The sequence below is a fragment of the Podarcis filfolensis genome, assembly GCF_964270895.1.
Source record: "Podarcis filfolensis genome assembly, chromosome: Z".
NCBI lineage: Eukaryota > Metazoa > Chordata > Lepidosauria > Squamata > Lacertidae > Podarcis > Podarcis filfolensis.
Genome location: NC_139617.1, coordinates 36,873,148 through 36,890,464, shown reverse-complemented (window position 1 = coordinate 36,890,464; position 17,317 = coordinate 36,873,148).

The following is a 17,317-nucleotide window of genomic DNA, read 5'->3' as shown; positions in this document are numbered from 1 at the left end:
TGCAGAAGGTCCCACGTTCCGTCCCCAGTGGCATCTCCAGGTAGGGATGGGGGAGACTTCTGCTTGAAACCCTGGAGAGCCTCTGCCAGTCAGTGCAGGCAATACTGAACAAGATGGGCCAATGGTCTGACTCAGAAGAAGGCAGCATCCTTTGTTTCCAGGTTGGTGTTGCAGGATTGAGACCTAGTGCAACCCAGAACGGGGTGAGAATGCATTTTAAAGACAAGGTGGATGTCACATCCCAGAATCTATAGGCCGAAAGGGAGAGGGTGTTAGCAGACCCACCAAGTGCCCCTACTTTCCAGGGACGTCCCTGATTGAGAGAAGCTGTCCCGGAATGTCCCGCTTTTCCTTAGGACATTCCTATTTCCATTGGAGAAATGTTGGAGGGTATGGAGTTATCCAGTCCCCCAAGCCATCTGAAGGCAATCCTGTATAGGGAAGGTTTTTTAAAAAAATATTACATGTTTTATTATGTTTTTATATACATTGGAAGCTGCCCAGAGTGACTGGGGCAACCCAGTAAGATGTGTGGGGTATAAATAGTAAAATTATCATTATGGAATGGGATGTCCTGATTTTCATCAGAGAAATGTTGGAGGGTATGAGTTAGTTGAGAGTAAAAGGTAACCCACTGGGGATCAAATACGATGAAACTGTCCAGAAATTACACACAGTGGAAGAGCGGCTTCAAATCTCCACCAACTTCCAAGAGTTACTTCACACATTTAACCGCAGAGGTGTGGCACTTTAGGCCGGGGGCCAAATGTGGCCCACTGGCTCCTTCTATCTGGCCTGCAGGCCTTTCCCGAGGCCACATCCTTCACCACCCCTCTTTACCTGGCTAGGGTATATCCTGAAACACTGGTGATTTTTCCTTGCATGCTTGGGTCAAGGATCGAGAGTGTGTGTGTGCACGCATATGCACATACGCATGCGTAGAAACTAGCCTACTGAACAAAGGCAAAAGTTATATTCATTGCTCTACCCACTTTTGGCTTTGGTCTTGCCCACCACTGGCATGTGGTCCCAGAAGGTTATCCCGATGGGAAAGTGGTGCTTGGCTTGAAAATGTCCCCTACCCCAGTGATAAGATATACACTGGCTTGGCTAGCAACCTTTATAGGCAATGCCTCTTGAGGTGGGTGCAAGTAGATTTTTAGCTGAGGCTGTTTTGTGAATGTTTGTTGTTGGGTAATCAATGCGAGAAGCAAACAAATAGAAAATCTATCCCTGGCATACAAGTTGTCCCTCTCCCCAGGAAGTCACCGGAGAAGCACTAGCTTGCAAAGCAGACAGAAGGAATCCTATTGTAACCGAGACGCAGGAGGGGATCCTATGCGGCTTCTCTTCTTGCCAAAAAACAGCCACCACTGCTGGGACTCTTAAGCTGGCCAGTTTACACCATCAGCAGTTCCAAGCCCCAACACTTTCCCTGGGCTCAAGAGCAGCCCAAAATGAAACAAAGGAATCTCCATCCTCTCTGAGAATCCTCTCTCCCTCAACAAATTATTCCCCCTTCAAATAATTATCCCACCCTGCTACAAGCTTCATCTTCCTTGAAGATTCCCCTGAATAATTTCTATTTTGATTAACTCCCCCCACACACCCTAGACAGATTTGTGGAGCAGAAGGCTACTGATGACTGCTAGCCACAATGGCTATGCTCAGCCCCCATATTCAGAGCGAGTAATGCTTCTGAATACCAGTTGCTGGAACCCACAGGAGGGGAGAGTGCTGTTGTGGTCGGGCCCTGCTTGTGGACTTCCCTCAAGAATCTGGTTGGCCTCTGTGAAAACAGGATGGTGGACTGGATGGGCCATTGGCCTGATCCAGGAAAGCTCTTAACAAGTTATTACGGAGGGTCACGGGTTCTCTATCCTTGGAGAACAAGATGGAACCCTGCATGTGAGAGTCCCTGCTTTTGTGGCCTATACCTTAGCAAAATTATTTCTCCCACTAGACCTGGATTTTTAAATATTTTATTACAGGGCATGCATTTTTAAGCTGCCACAAAAGCAGCAACTTCTTTAGCTAACTAATTCTGGTTCGGTGTTGTTCCAAGTTCTTGAGTCACTTGGTTTTTTCCACTCTCACCCACTCACTCTGGGTTTTTTGCACATCTACACACAGGGGTGCCAACTTGAATAAAATATTGAGGGGGTGGGAGATAAGCCCTGCCTCGCATAATCAATCACATGACACAGTGCATGCACACCATTTGAATGGCAATGCCCATCAACCTGGGGGGTTGACCCCCTCAAATATTTTATTGGGAGGCCAAAGGCCCCTCGGGCCCTAGGAGTTAGCTCCTATGTCTCTACCTTATTGATTGTTTTTCCCACAACAGCTGGTCCCCTTTTTCTCCACTGCTGGCCAAATGCATCTTTCTCTGAAGAATGCCGTTCTGTTAGCATAGCCAATAAGCTCTCACTCTCTGAATCCGGGTTGAGCTGCTCTGTTCTGTGATTTGTGGCTTGCTCTCTCTCTATCAGCAGCGAAAGAAACTGCATAGTCATCTGTCATTTGCAAGCCTTATTTCCTTTTTCTTTACATCTTTGCTTCCTGTGTGATGACATCTTTCACTTAAAGTGGCAGGCATTGTCCTGACACCCAGGCTGTCTCAGAGGTCCAGAGAGGGCAGGGCACTGCTACTTTGGGCCATAATACCATAAAAAGATGATACTTTAAAACAAAATAAAACACAAGGAAGGAAGGAAGGAAGGAAGGAAGGAAGGAAGGAAGGAAGGAAGGAAGGGTTGTTTTTTCTGTAATCAACTGGTCTGGACACGTTCATCATGGCCTAATCTTGTTGTCAGACTCCAACTCCCATCAGCCCCAGCCAGCATGTCCCAGTGGTCAGGGTTGATCAGAGGTGTGTCCAACAGCATTTGGAAGGCACTGCATTGCTACCTCAGGGTTGCTGGGTCTGAGCTGCCATTTAAATGTCCCACAATGCCGTCAAGCAATGCAAGGAGAATTGTAGGAAATTAAAATGGCAGGGCAGGTTCAGCTACCTGGTATGGCAAGTGTGGGCCCTGGATTCTGGGGTCCTGTTAACTTCCCAGTAGAGTTGCATGTAGACCCCAGAGTCTGTCTGTGTGCTCTTCCCTTGAAGAGCAGAAAACTGTAGCTCTGAAATCTCAAGATTCCCTAGTACTTTTTGTAAATAAAGTGCCAGGGAGCGAATGATAATGATGGATTGGCACCTACCCACTAATGATAGTGACAAGGGGGGGGGGATAAGTTCAGCTGGGAATTTTAATGCAAAACTTACCAATTCACTCTAACTCAATCTTAATACACAAATGGGAACATAACCACCCTTCAAAATTCACACTTTTCTGAATTTTGTGGTGCAGTTCTCCAACCAAACAATGGGTAGAAAAATGTGTATGCTATATGAAAAGGTGCATTAAAATGCCTATATTACAAAAGAAAATACAAAAATCTATTACATATTTTAGAAAGTCTGTCCATTTCACAAAATGCTGGAAGAGACTTCCAAGTTCATCTTGTCCAACCCCTGCAATGCAGGAATATCAATACATGGTCTCCCATCTAATTTGAAGCCATACTGGACCCTGCTTAGCTTTGCACATGTGCTAGCACTAGCAGTTTTATTGCTGTACTAGTATGACTTCATTCTCTTTGGGTTTGGCCACCTCTTGAGATAACATTGCCAAACTCAACATTAGGGCTCCCAAGGTGTGGGATGTACTTTTCATCAATGTTGCGATTTCAGTCACCATTTTGAATTAATATGGCAAACCAAAACATCACTTTTGCATGACACTGCCCATTTTGGGGCATAAATTCAACCACTTCTAGACATACAGTATCACCATTAAACTCAACACAAGGGTTCCTGAGGTGGGGTGGGGGGTCTTTGTTGTCATTTGGATGATAAGCACCATTTTGAAATAAGACGGTTGACCAAAATGTAATTTTGGTGTGAGTTCACCCAGTTTTTGGTGTGATGGGTCCAAACTCACAAACTACACTGTCCATTTAAATACAGAATCCCCTACCCCTATTTTTTATCAGGAAGCACCAGGTACTCCTCGCCAGGGCATTATATAAGGTGACATAGTTTGTAAAAATGTCTTTATTAGGGGACCTTACTTGCAAAACGTGTGTAGTAGAAGAAATTTGGCACTAAAATGGAAGAAAGCAAAATGAGAAGCACATGAGACACATTTTCTGAATGGGTACACAGTGGTACCTTGGTTTATAGAACGATTTGGTTTACACACTCTGCTAAACCAGAAATGGTGCACCAGCGGCAGGAGGCCTCATTAGGGAAAGCGTGCCTCAGTTTAAGAAAGGACTTCCGGAACGGATTAAGTTCGTAAACCAAGGTACCACTGTAATAAAGTGTAATCTGATATGGTAGATTTAAAAATAACATATCATATAAGATGGGCACCAACAACTTAAACGATGAAATCTTGTCACAAACTCAAAAGAGGAAATATTATGCTGAAATCTCATGAGGACTTAAAAAAAAAAATATCGAAATGCAAACCACAGTGGAAATGTGGAGAAATGGATGTAAGACTGGATATACCAGAAAACTGAGAGAAACAGAAATGGACAAGTATACTCTTCCATATTTGGGACTGCTGAAGTTTTTGAACTAGAGGGGTCAAGCAGGCGGGTTGGCATATAGTAGAGAGGGAATAAAATGCCTCTTCGGTGCTGACACCGCCAGCTTTCTTCCAGAAGTGCAGTTCATCGGTGTGCCGGTGTGGGAGGGGGGTGGGGAAAAGATCTGTTTCTGAAGCCCACTTCAGACTTTGCAAAGAGCCTGCAGCGCGTCTCGGGGTGCAGGAAGGAGCCCGCAGAGGGATTGCGCTGCTTGCATCTGAGAACTCAAAATTTGCTTCTGTCTCTATAGCAACAGTCAAAGATTGCAGAATGCCTGCTTCTCCCCCTTCCTCTTCCCGCTCCCGTATATCAACTTTGCATGAGCAAAGCGCAGCGTCATGGCTGATGAACGTAGTGGCACCCGTGCAAAAAATGTAACGGCGTGTTCACATCAGGGTCACCTTTCCTTTCCAACCATGCACCCAGTTCTTGGTAGAAGGACCCCCACCCTCCCTTGAACGGGAGAGATTCCTCTCCCTGTCATGCTGATTTAGGATAAATCATTCGAAATGCGGCTCTTAACCTCCGTTGTGCAAGAAGACGTGGGGGATGCCTTGATTGCTTCCGGCATTTGGGAACGAAGAAGCATTAAGAATTGGAATAACTACTGCAATTACTCAGTGCCATTCTTTCTGGATGGCTCCCCCCTCCCCAATTGTTCTTTTCTTTCCGATTAGATGTGTTGAGGAATGAGGAACTACATTCTGAGCGGCTAAAAGTAGCAGCAGCATCTGGAGATCTTTGGGCCAAATCTAGCCATTATCGTTGGGCATCGTTCTGGTTGCCAGCCTGGCTATAACAGAATGGGGTGACTAGGTGCAATAGGTGCCCCATTGACTGACTCACCTAGGAATTAATATTTTTACATTTCCATTTTTTAAAAAATGCATTTTTAAAAGAAGGGGAAGGAGAGGGCTATTTCTGTGTAAGAGCTTTTCCCTCTTTCCCATCATAAGTTCAGATCTCCACGTTTGCAATCAAAACAAAAACAAAATTCACAGCAAAATGTAATTTTGCCTAAGCAGTATTTCCTAATACAATGCATTTTTGTATGATCGTTTCATTCATATATATATATATATATATATATATATATATATTTGTTGTTGTTGTTGTTGTTGTTTAGTCGTGTCCGACTCTTCGTGATCCCATGGACCAGAGCACGCCAGGCACTCCTGTCTTCCACTGCCTCCCGCAATTTGGTCAGACTCATGTTGGTAGCTTCGAGAACACTGTCCAACCATCTTGTCCTCTGTTGTCCTCTTTGTGCCCTCCATCTTTCCCAACATCAGGGTCTTTTCCAGGGAGTCTTCTCTTCTCATGAGGTGGCCAAAGTATTGGAGCCTCAGCTTCGGGATCTGTCCTTCCAGTGAGCACTCAGGGCTGATTTCCTTAAGAATGGATAGGTTTGATCTTCTTGCAGTCCATGGGACTCTCAAGAGTCTCCTCCAGCACCATAATTCAAAAACATCAATTCTTCGGCGATCAGCCTTCTTTATGGTCCAGCTCTCACTTCCATACATATGCACACATTTTTATGGGCGCTTTCTTCTAGCATGTCCATTTTTGCACACACTACTTGGATTGAGATTCTCAATCCAATAGGGTGTTTCACCTCGCACGTGGCTTCGGAAAGTTCGGCTTAGGGTAGGTACGCCTTTTTAAGCGGGCACTGAATCGCATTTCTCCCCATACCTGGGAGGTGCACCTGACCTCACCCTGCAAAATAAGCAGCTGGGTGAGGTCTGAGCTTGCTCAGTGGTCACTCAGTGTCTCTTGGTGGGCGAGGCGGAATGGAAAACCAGGGAGGAGCGGGAAACACAATGGAGTATCTTCTAAGAGGGCATGGCTGGCAGGCGTCCTGAACAGCAGCAGCATCCCATCCCATTCCCACTTACTGTGCTTCTTACTGACTTGGCAGTGCTGCAGAGAGATAAAGAGAAATTGGGGGGGGGGGCGGGACAGGAACCCTACTGGAAAGCTGCTCAAAGTGCACAGCACCAGCCCATCTAGCATTGGTGCTGAACAACGCGGTAAGTGTGCCTCTCCAATTTTAATTCAGGGGGTGAAAAGTGTTCCACGGTTGTTCAGCTATTTGAGCGACACCAGCCTATGAGAGCTCGAAATGCAATCCCGAAAGCCGCCCATTGGGTAGCAGTGATGCTCCGGTACAAAAGATGCCATCGGGTCCTCCTCTCCCACGCAGAGAAGCAATCAGTGATTCTCTTTGCATTTCGCGTGACCGCCGTAAGATGCCTCCAGCTCAGGACTTTTAAGGCTGATTAAATTCAGGAGTGAAAGAGGTTTTAATTTTATAGAAAATATGAAGCGTGCCAAGCATCTCGCAAATCTGGATTGCAACCTCCAGGCATGCAGAGAGAATATGAGGTGGAAGAGAGTGAATGTGTTTTATCCTGCTTTTCCCTTTGTACATTTCCCTGTAAGCCTCACAAGCCGTTCGTGCGGCACTTCCAAACAACCTGCTTATTGAGCATCCCTGCTGATTTGTTTGGCAGGGAGATCAGACAGCGTTGGCTGTTTAGTGAGCATTCATTCTGATTTACGCGTTTGGAGGTTAGATGACTGTTACATCAAAGCAAGGGTTCTCCCGTACCTTTCTGGTGCATAAAGGTGGCACCCACAGCACACATACATTTATAGCTCATTTCCTCCTGCCCCATAATCCTGGGAACTGTAGTTTTAAATTGTAGCTCCATGAGGAGGGGTAAACTATAGTTCCCAGGATTATTTGCATGCAGAAGGTCCCAGGCTCAATACCCAGCATCTCCAGGTAGAGCTGGGAGTGTACCCTGTCTCAAACCCTGGAGAGCTGCTGCCAGCCAGTGTTGACAATACTGAGCTAGGTGGACAATTGACCTGACTTGGTATAAGGCAGTTTCCTCTGTTTACACCATTGGAGCATCTGGCTCAGTACAAGGAATGATGCATTTATGCAGATTTAATTGATCAATGAATATAATGAATCATCTTAGTTTTCTTTAATCAGGTGACACCACTGATTAGTGTAATACGAGCATAAAAGCTATGAGTTGTGTCAAACATTAGTCACACTCAGAGCAGACTCATTGAAACTAACGGGTGTTACTAACTTAGGTCCATTAATTTCAGTGGTTCTCCTCAGAGTATGGATAACATTGGCTACATCCCTTCATTGTCCATAATGCTCATTGGCATCACAAATGCCACCTCTCCAGTGTCTCTTTAAAGTGAGCAGGGACCAGATGATGTTAACCTCTATTAGCACAAAAAAGGCTGAAAGGCTATTTGATCCTTGCATGGGAGAAAGCCCCTCCAGCAAGCTGGTATCCTCTTTGTTTCAGCCTCCACAGATGCAATTTTGGGAGAGTTAACAGTGGCCTTCAGAGGAGGGTCAGGATCTGTATATGGAGCAGTGGTACATACTCTATAAATTTAATGCATAAAAAATATATATGTGTATGAATGAAAATCAGCCTTGTGCAGTTTAGAGGCATGTTTGTTCCTGGATTCATGGGCAACTAGACAGTGTCTCTGTTTGCATTTGCCAGCACTGTGTCTTCCTGTGGCACAGGACTGCAGCATCTGCACAGTGTGTGTAGTGTTGGATGCCATCAAACAGCAGGAACACCCCCCCCCACCTCAAGTCCTGTAATACGGGTGGCAGCATAATTCTGTTTCTCCGCAGGAAGAATAATCCTGCAAAGAGAGCACACTGTGTGTGTGTGTGTGTGTGTGTGTGTGTGATTAATGCTGTTACGCAATAATTCATTTCGCAAGAGCTTAAAGGAAAGGCACCTTTTTTGGTGTGGCTGTTTCAACCTCTGCCTGCAGCTAAGTCCCCTTGTCAGTCAAGAGTCCAGTGAGCAAGGAAGCTCAGGAAAACTGGCGTCACTCCACAGAGACCCATGCGTTTTTTGCTTAATGCACACAGATTCAGCTACCCATAATATAACTGGTGCATGCCGGCTGAGAAAGTGAAGCTGTTTTTGGAAGAGAGAGAGGGAGAGGTGAGTATGCCAAAGCACCCCCTCTCAGTTTCAATACCATTTGTGATGACCGTATAGTAATGTGACACCTCTTCTGTTGTCTGGGCTGCACCTGTCCTGCCTCAGATGTTGATCTCAGTCAGATGGCCAGTAGTGGGAGGCGGTGTCAGCACAAGGCAGGGATCCTAGGCAAGCTCTACCAAGGCAAGCAAAGTGAGGCAAAGTTTAGGGCATATCCACACTTAACTTTTGCCCTGCTCTTTCCGTGCTTAAAAACTCTGTGAGCTTTTTTGTTTTTTGTTTTGCCCCAGAACATTTTCTGCAAAAACCCATTCTTTGAAGCTCAGTTTAATGTCAATTTAGATTTTCCATGGATTGCTTTGCTCCAATAGAACTTCAGAGAGAGAGAGAGAGAGAGAGAGAGAGAGAGAGAGAGCGCGAGAGAGAGCGCAGGGTGCTTGGACACAGAGCTTTAATGTGTGGATCGTGCCTGGAAAGAATGGAGGAAAAGCAAGTTCTGGTAAGGCAGAACAGAGCAATGCAAAGTTCCAGGTCAGCACCACTGACAGCTCAATGCATAGGTCAGACTGGACATTTATAGGAGCAGGACTCAAGTGATGCTTCAGCAACAGCAGGGGTACCAACCTGAATAAAATATTGGGGGCAGCAGATAAGCACCATCCTGCATAATCAATCACAAGGCACGACACACACCATTTAATGGCAATGCCCATCAACTTGGTGGGGTGGCCCCCTCAAATATTTTACTGGGGGGTCTGAAGGGACCTCAGCCCCTAGGGCTTGGCTCATATGATCCACTGGCAACCCCAGACTGAGAACAAAGCTTCAGTGCATTCTGGGCAGCTAGAAAGCCACCTCTTCCATTTAAACAGCCCTTGCCTGCTTCAGCAGATGTTGCCTCTGGTGGTATGTGGGAGATTCTGGGTTTGCTGGGACTTCTGGGCCAAGGTCTTAGACTCCAAGGGTGCAAGGACAGTCTCCTGTGTCTGAGGAGGTGGCAGCAGGATGGGCTCCTTATACAAAAGGGACTCCATAACTGAAGGTGCTTGTTGAATCTCTAAGGGGAGACTGTTCCAAGATGCCATAGATGCTACTGCAGAGAACACCCGTTTCCTAGCTGACACCACAGGGATCAGTTGTAAGTGTGCTGTTCTCTATCACAAGTGTTTTTCAGCATGGCTTTGATGGTAAATCCATCCCTGACATTTTGCCTGTTTTGAAGCCTGTGACATCACATATACTAGGCACCTGCTGGGTTGTTGAGGAAGTTTTTCAACATCTGCTTTGAGAAGGTTGTCCAAGTAAATTGCTAGGTTTTTTTTTACAGGGGGCGGGGAGTGTGGAGTGGGAAGGAACGGGGGAGAGTGAGAGATTTAAATCGCCTGGGCAGACTGTCTGAGGAAGCTCAGCTAAGCAAAGGGCCCTTCGCTTCCTCTCTGTGTGGGCAAACCGTCTGCTGAGCTCCAAAGCTCTTAATTGTGGCATTTGGACAAATTGGCGATTACCGCCAAAGGCCATTTTGTTCGAGCAGAGCAAATGGCCCGCAGCATTCTGGAGGTCCATCTGTCTTTATTAATTAACACCAGGGAAGGAATGAAAAGGAGACAATGAAGGTAACGGTTTATGTAGTGCTGAAAATATCACCGCCCTTCGGGGAATTTCTCCCCCAAAATGGTATTAGGTAAATAAGCCTTGAAATGGAGACAACACCCTAGAATTTGGTCAGATTCTTTAAGGTCCTGGCAAAAGAAGAAGGAGAAGCAAAGCAGCACATAGATACTACAGCTTTGAGATCTCACCCTCTGCCCACAACCTGTTTGGGTGCAACACATGCCAGCAAATAGTTGTTTGCTTCTCCACAGTCAGGGAGAGGTGGAAAATATTCTTTTTTATGCCCTGAATTGGTCCCTATATAATTCTGCTAGGGACAGATTTCTCAAAGGAATTCTCCAGAAGCTTTACTTTGTTGAATAAATTTTTGTTGTTGGGTGGGGATAAATACACTACATATAAGGTTTGTGTGGATTGCATCCCATGTTAGTCCTCAGAACAGGCCCAATAAATATAACGGATATGGCTAACTTAGATCCATTAATTTCAACAGGTCTGCTCTAAATAGAACTTAGTTGGATATAACCCTATGTCTGCCTTAGCAGCCCAATGAGGCAGATTAAATTTCATTGTACAGTGGGAGGTCCCACCTGCTGGGAACTGCCTGTGCTGTTTCTATAGTTTCCAACAAGCACATTTGATCATTGGCTGGCTGGCTGAACTAGCCTGCTGTACAAGGGTAACAATTATGTTTTGCCTCTGGCTCCACCAACTACTGGCATATGGCCCTCAAAAGGTTGCTCAGAAGGAAATGTGATGCTCAGCCTGAAAAGGTTCCCCTGACTCTGCTTTAGGTTGTCCTTCTCATAGGGACACAGGTCTCCCTAGTTGTTGACTGTGGCGACACTGTCTGCTTCCACTTGAGAATCTTAGATAAGGTAGTAGGCTTTCAAGTTTCTTCAGCCTGCTCTGCTTGCAGATTAGCAGGCAGGGTTTGAGAAGGAAGAGAGCTTTCTCTATTGGAAGTAGAGCAGCGGCAGGCTGAAATCTTGAACCATTTGCCCTCACCCTCCTCTCAAAATATATAATGCAGGGGAAACCTTTGAAAGCAAGAACGACTCTCACTGCCTCCGCCAATCACCACCCTGACTTCCCTCCCAAGTGACATCTGTGTCTACCCACTGTAGGGATATTTAAGAACAGGCTTAAGACCTTTTTATTTGGCATGGCTTTTGGACCATGAGGTGGGGCTTTGAAGATAATTGTCACTGATTTGCTGTTCCATATAGCTGGATTAATATTTTGTGATGTTATTTACTTTGTGTAAATAAATAAAGTATTTATCTGTAATAAATAAATTTGGTAAATAAATAAAATAGAGCACCTAGGGGTGGGTTCTCTGGCCTCGTAGCTTACAGAGAACACATCTCATTCACATTACAATTTTTTGCATGGTTTTTGCTAATACAGGAATTGCTCATCTAGGAGACCTGGGTTTGCAAACCTAGAGAAAACTGAACCGGCAAAGTCAAAGCCCAGATACCTAATTCATTACAGCTGAAAAGAAATTGAGCAAAGCCTGTAGATCTCATTTGCGGGCATGTTAGGAGTCATGCCTTTTCCATGAGTCCACAAAGCCAAATCCATTTCAAGCAAGACTTTCCCCCCACAGAGATTGTCCCTGACAGTAGTCTTGACATCTGCCACATTTGTGAAAATGGGAAGCAAATTGTGCTAATTATGCACTTTGAGGGATGACAGTGGCTCTGGGGCAGAGCACGTGCTTTGCATGCAGAAGGTCCAATATTTAATCCCCAGGCATCTCCAGGTGGATCTGGGAATGCTTCCTGTCTGAAACCCTGGAGAACTGCTGCCAGTCAGTGTCAGCAACACTGAGCTTGATGGGCCAATGCCATGGCTCAATGTAAGGCAGTTCCCTATGTTCCATGATGACTAGAATCTTATTTTATTTTTAGGAGGGCAATAGCACAGGAGCAGAGCAGATGCTTTGCATGTGAGAGGTCCAAAATTTAATCCCCAACAGAATTCCAGGCAGGACCGAGAAACACACCTGTCTGAAGCCTTGGAGAGTCACTGCCAATCCATGTTGACAGTACCGAGCTTGATGAACCCGACAGACTGATAGAACTAACTATGTCAAAACAGTTGCAACAGGGGAACCTAGGATGGTTTGTCTGCCATGGTAAAGCTAAGAAGGGGGAGTTAAATCCTGAGCTTCAGCTGTGCTTGAATCATGCCTGCGACTGGGGGAAAACGAGGGAGCTGTACCCTTTAAAAGTCCTCCAGCAGGTCTGCTTCCACACTGCATAATTACTCCACGCCAAGCAATAAGTATCTCTACAGTAACTCATCTGAGCCCACCAATAGGATTTGCAGGTTCACAGCCTGGTTGAAATGAATAGATTCCTCTGCTCTGGCCTCCAAATAAAGGAATGGATGAGGATCTATGGCCCCTGTGATTGGAGGAGAAGTTTTCTGCACCTGCTATTCCCATACCGCCACCCTGTTTAACCAGTTTCCCTTCAGACAGCACGGCAACCAAGGGAGGCAGAGAAGAGGACAAAATTTGGCCCAGCAGCTGGGGTATATCGGTTGTGGGCAATAGATGGGAGTCACTTTGCAAAATGGGGAGAGACGTCCTGCCCCAGCTGAGCAGTGGGTAAATGCTACAAGATTAGGCATGTGGAGGAGGGAGGTGGTCAGGTTAAAGTTTCTCTCCCAAGTTAAAGGTAAAGGGACCGCTGACCATTAGGTCCAGTCGTGGCCGACTCTGGGGTTGCGGTGCTCATCTTGCTTTATTGGCCGAGGGAGCCAGCGTACAGCTTCTGGGTCATGTGGCCAGCATGACTAAGCCGCTTCTGGAGAACCAGAGCAGCGCACGGAAACGCCGTTTACCTTCCCGCTGGAGCGGTACCTATTTATCTACTTGCACTTTGATGTGCTTTCAAACTGCTAGGTTGGCAGGAGCAGGGACTGAGCAACGGGAGCTCACCCCATCGCGGGGATTCAAACCGCCAACCTTCTGATCGGCAAGTCCTAGGCTCTGTGGTTTAACCCACAGCTCCACTCATCTCCCAAGTTAGGGATGGGCAAATTGGTCCATTTCAGTTTCTTGTTTTTTGCAAACATAGGTTCAATTATTCACACTTCTACACTGGTTTGAGTTTGTTGGTTTTTTTAAGTATTCCCCACTTTATATACACAGACGTTTAAAAAATATTTTTTTCTAATATGATATATTCTGATATGTGTCCTCCCCCACCCCCACGCATGGCTGCATTTTCTGCACCCTGGGTTGTATGCAAAGTTAGCCCTACTCAGACTAGACTCATTGAAATGAATGGTTTCATCAGTTCATTAGCTTCAGTGAGTTCAGACTGAGTAGAATTTAACGTGGCCTTCTGTTCCTCTGTTTTCTTAGGGGATGGGAATATAGCTCATTGTATTCCACTGAAAATAGGATTGCTCATGATAAATGCAAATAGAAAGCGGGTGAGAATACCATCCAACAGTAGAGTGATACTCCAGCTTTTCACAAAAGTGACTCCAGCATCGCTACATCTATTTGTGAAGAGAGAGACAAAGAGAACACAGGAAGTAGCTTTGTATTGAATCAGACCACTAGTCTGTTTAGGTCAGCATCATCTACACTGACTGGCAGAAGCTCTGCAGGTTTTCTGGATGGGACTAAACCAGAGACCTTCTGCATGCGAAGCAGATACTCTACCACTGAGCTGTGACCTTTCCCCTAAAAAATAAAGTAAGAGTCTAGTCCTCATGGTTCTAATTAAACAGCTAATTTACACAGGAAGCTGCTTTGCAGTGGGTGAGACCCTGATCCATCTATCTCAGTATTGTCTACACTGACTGGCAGCAACTCTGCAGAGTCTTTTCTCAGCCCAGCTTCTATTTATTACCTATGTTAATCATGCAAATAAAACAATTACATAAGCAAGACTAGGTATACAAAAAAGATGGGGTGGAGTATAATTGGCAGCAGTAACAAAGGAATGTTCTCGTGCTATACCTGCCTGGAGAACAATATGCGATAGCTTAGGTTAATGTTATACATTTGCATCATCTACGTATTCTGAAATACTTCTGATGGAGATTTGCCATTTTCAGATTGTAAGTGGAAGTTCTGAAGCTCCACTAGCCTGCCGAAAAGTAGCCCTTTCCCCTTTCCATATGCAGATAATGTGTTAGCTTATTGGCGAGAGCCATTTCCCATACTTCATTATAGCATTTTAACAGTAAGAGTCCTTGTGAGCCCTTGCAAAATCTAGTGGTCAGGGTTTTTGCTGCAATTAGCAAAAAACAACAACACCCAACCAGTTTCTCCTCACAAAAAATATGTCTTCATTATTTCCAGTAAACAAATTTAGTAATGTGAGTTCCGGTGTAAAGCAAAATTGTTTTTAATGAATTTTGTTCCAACATAAAAGGAGGGGAAAGGCTCCATCTTTCAGTAAATGTGTTGTCTCCTGCTCTCACCCTTACTATATTCATTAGCTTAACCATCTATGCTGTGTTCCAAATTCTAATTAATGACTCATCTGCTGTAAGTGATTTGGATTTTTTCCAGTTGTAACCTGTCACTGTAAGAGCTGCTGTTGGCAAGTGGACCATAATTTATGTACCTTCCATAAAGAGGATTTCCTTAGCCATGGGAGGGGAAACCCTGAAGTAGCCATCTCCAGCCTACCCCCCCCCCAGATTCTGAGCTGTAGCCCAAAACATCTGGAGGGCACCAGGTTTGGGGGTGGGGTGGCGCTGTGGTCTAAACCACAGAGCCTAGGAATTGCCGATCAGAAGGTCAGCGGTTCAAATCCCCACGGTGGGGTGAGCTCCCGTTGCTTGGTCCCTGCTCCTGCCAACCTAGCAGTTCAAAAGCATGTCAAAATGCAAGTAGATAAATAGGTCCCACTCCTGCGGGAAGGTAAACGGCGTTTCAGTGCGCTGCTCTGGTTCGCCAGAAGCGGCTTAGTCATGCTGGCCACATGAGCTGGAAGCTGTATGCCGGCTCCCTCAGCCAATAAAGCGAGATGAGCGCCACAACCCCAGAGTTGGCCACGACTGGATCTAATGGTCAGGGGCCCCTTTACCTTTACCCTAAGGAGAAAGACACTTGGGGGAATCAAATGTGCATCCTCAGCCAACCAGTAGGAGTGGGGGACATTTGGCCCTCCGGATGTTGTTGAACCACAACTCCTATCAAGTGTGGGAAATGGGAGTTGTAGTTCAGAAACATCTGGAAGGCCAAAGTTTCCCAGTGCCAGATCTCAGCCAGCCACTTTTTCTGCCTTCCTCTTTAAAGAGAGAGGGCACACAGGATCCTGTCAGAGCGAAGGCCTGGTGGTCAGAATCCCAGCGGTGACTGAGCACAGTCAGTCATCAGGCCAGTTTCCAACAACCAGCATCCAAAGAGAACCATTCAGGGCTTGAGCTGTTGCTCCAGGACTAGCTGCTGCTGGCTGTGTGGGCAAAGCATGTCTTCCCCCTCTGCAGGGCTGTCAATCCAGCGCGACATTTCCCAGTGTGGGATGTGCTCAAAAGGCACCATGAAAAGCAATGTGTGACTCCGATCGATCTCGCTTGTCAGTCACCCTGGCCACGCTCCCTGCCTAGAGTGACAGCTTGCGCAGCATCAGTATTCCCTCGATTCACAGTCGTTGCCTCTAGAGGCTGTTCCAACTCTCAAAGGTTTGCACTGGTGGGAAATCCTTAGATTATTTTTTCCCATGGACACTTTGGCTAGAGATGGGGCTTTGGTAGTGAGGTGGACACTTCCCCTGGCAGGTGCCCTGCCTGCCACCTCTGCTGAAGAAGCCATGCAGGTATCAGCACTGATTTCCATCAAAATCTCACAAGGTCTTGTGGAGCCTTTGAGATCTCGCCATCTGCTGCCGCTTTGTGCCACTGCCACACGAGAGTCTAGGCGGTACTTCCTGTTTTACCTCAAGTGGTGAAACAGGAAGTGCCGCCCCTGTTGGTAGCCATCACTGCACTTTGGGGGAGCGAGTTTCATATGTGCTGTGTGAAGTAGTACTTTTTCAATACATCCTGAATCTTCTGACGCTTGTCTTCTTTTGATATCTGTTGGTTCAAGCGTTATGAGAGAGGGAGAAAAACTTCCCCTAGCTGCTTTCACTATGCCATGCATCATTTTATAAACTTCCATCAAGTCCCCAATTGCTTGCCTTTTCTCTAAACTAAAAAGTCCCGAAGGCTGCAAACTTTCTTCCTGGGAAAGTCCCTCCAGCCCCTTGATCATTTGGGATGGAGAGGTATTATAGTTAATGCGTTGGGGAGATGGTTGAAGATGGTTGAATGGGGTCAGAGAGAGGCGGGTAGTTCTCCCCTGGAATCCCTGCCTGAATCTTAGCCCCAGCTGCACAAAGCTTACCGGGTGCCGTTTTGTAAAGACACTCTGCACATGTTCAGAGGCACTCTCATCCTGCGCTAACCCTTTGCTTGTTGCAGAGCTGAGCTTTTGGCTTAGTGGCGGAGCCCTGTGCCAGTGTCCCTGCTGGAAAGGTCAGCCAAGCGCTTGGCTGTTACAGCACTCCTCCCTCCCTCCCATTTGTCTCTATCAATAAGAAGGGTATGAGGGTTTAAAGGAGCGGAGGGCGGGTGGGAAGACACCATCCAGCCTGCCCAGCATCTGCATCTTGTGATCCTGGAACTCAAGAGCCCCTCTGACTCAGCAAGTTATTAATAACGCACAGGCCCCCAGGCCTCCAGGCTTTTCCACTGCTGCAGTCTCCATGCCAGCGTCTCCTCTATCTCTCCTCTAGAGACTGCAGAATGCACCGTTTCGTGCTTTTTTTATTTATTAAAAAAAAAAAATCACCAGCAAGGTTAAAATCTTCTCTTCCTCTCCCCCTCCCCCCACGCTCTGTGCCATCAGGCTTTCCCCCATCCTCAGGGACAGGCCTGACAGTCGTTGTTTGTTTTTTGCTGCAAGCTTGAAAAAGCCGATCTGTGCCTGAGACTCTCCTGCCATCCCAAGGGACAGAGGTGTGCTTACGACAGTGCTGTGCCAGAATACATTTTTCTCTCCTGTGGTGCCATGAAAGTTATGTGTT